At 47.0% G+C, this 1,284-nt stretch overlaps 1 pseudogene; it reads left to right on the top strand.

Annotated features, from left to right (window-relative positions):
- The first annotated feature begins 385 nt into the window (after window positions 1-385).
- Window positions 386-822, top strand: LOC108318233 (annotated as a pseudogene).
- The last annotated feature ends 462 nt before the right edge of the window (window positions 823-1,284 follow it).

The raw sequence follows: 1,284 nt of genomic DNA on the forward strand, positions 1-1,284 counted from the left end.
AGAATTGCCTGAACCCAGGAGACGGAGGTTGCGGTGAGCCGGTATCGCGCCATTGCACTCCAGCCTGGGTAACAAGAGCAAAACTCCATCTCAAAAAAAAAAAAAGGATATGTGTCTAGAGATTGAATACAACATGTACTCTGCAGGCACTTATCCACGAGTAGCATTTCTCTTAGCCAAGCTTTCGAAAAGTACAGTGTGGCTCTGAGGTTGAGATTCGACTTGGAATGCTGGAACTTTCCATTGCCAGTTAAGAGATGAGCTGTATACCTTACGAACAGACTGTGTACAGACTTGGAATAGATCTTCTTATGAAATCTCAAGCACCAGAAAGAACATGTTCCTCTCTTTCCCTGCCACTGCTAAGTCATGAGGAGGCAGAGGCTCGGGTGCATTCAAGATTGGGCTTCACCTGTAACCCACCACCATGGCCAAGGAAGGCATTGCTGCTGGAGGTGTAATGGACGTTAATACTGCTTCGCAAGAGGTGCTGAAGACCACCCTCATCCACCATGGCCTTGCATGTGGAATTCGAGAAGGTGAGAAAGCCTTAGACAAGTGCCAAGCCCACCTTTGTGTGTTCACATCCAACCGTGATGAGCCTATGTATGTCGAGTTGGTGGAGGCCCTTTGTGCTGAGCACCAAACCAACCTAATTAAGGGTGACAACAAGAAACTAGGGGAATGGGAAGGCCTCTGTAAAAGTGACAGAGAGGGAGACCTGGTAAAGTGGTTGATTGCAGTTGTGTAGTGGTTAAGGACTACGGTGAGGAGTCTCAGGCCAAGGACGTCATCAAAGAGTCCTTCAAATGCAAGAAGTGAAGAAATAAATATCTGGTGAAAAAAGAAAGAAAGAAGGAAAGCAAGAAAGAGAGAGAAGGAGGGAGGGAGGAAGAAAAGGAAGGAAGGAAGGAAGGAAGGAAGGGAGGGAGGGAGAGAGGGAGGGAGGAAGGAAGGAAGGAAGGGAGGGAGGAAGGGAGGGAAGGAGGGAGGGAGGGAGGAAGGAAGGAAGGAAAAGGGAGAAGAAAGAAAATGTTCCTGAAGAGAAAGTCAACCCACGTTTCCTCCAAAGTGTGTCAAGGGAGTCCCTGCATGCAGAGACAAGATTCTCTTCAGGAGGAAATTTGAAGTTCCCTAACAGTGCAATGAATGGGTAACTGGTTCCCACAATTCCACATCATAATGTGCAATGTAACAAAAATTAGGCCAGAAATATTGTAAAGCAGACATGTAACCACATACCCTGTTTGATTACACATACACCCATGCACGTGCACACACACA

This window comes from Cebus imitator, unplaced genomic scaffold (genome assembly GCF_001604975.1).
Source record: "Cebus imitator isolate Cc_AM_T3 unplaced genomic scaffold, Cebus_imitator-1.0 Scaffold11, whole genome shotgun sequence".
In the NCBI taxonomy this organism is placed as follows: domain Eukaryota; kingdom Metazoa; phylum Chordata; class Mammalia; order Primates; family Cebidae; genus Cebus; species Cebus imitator.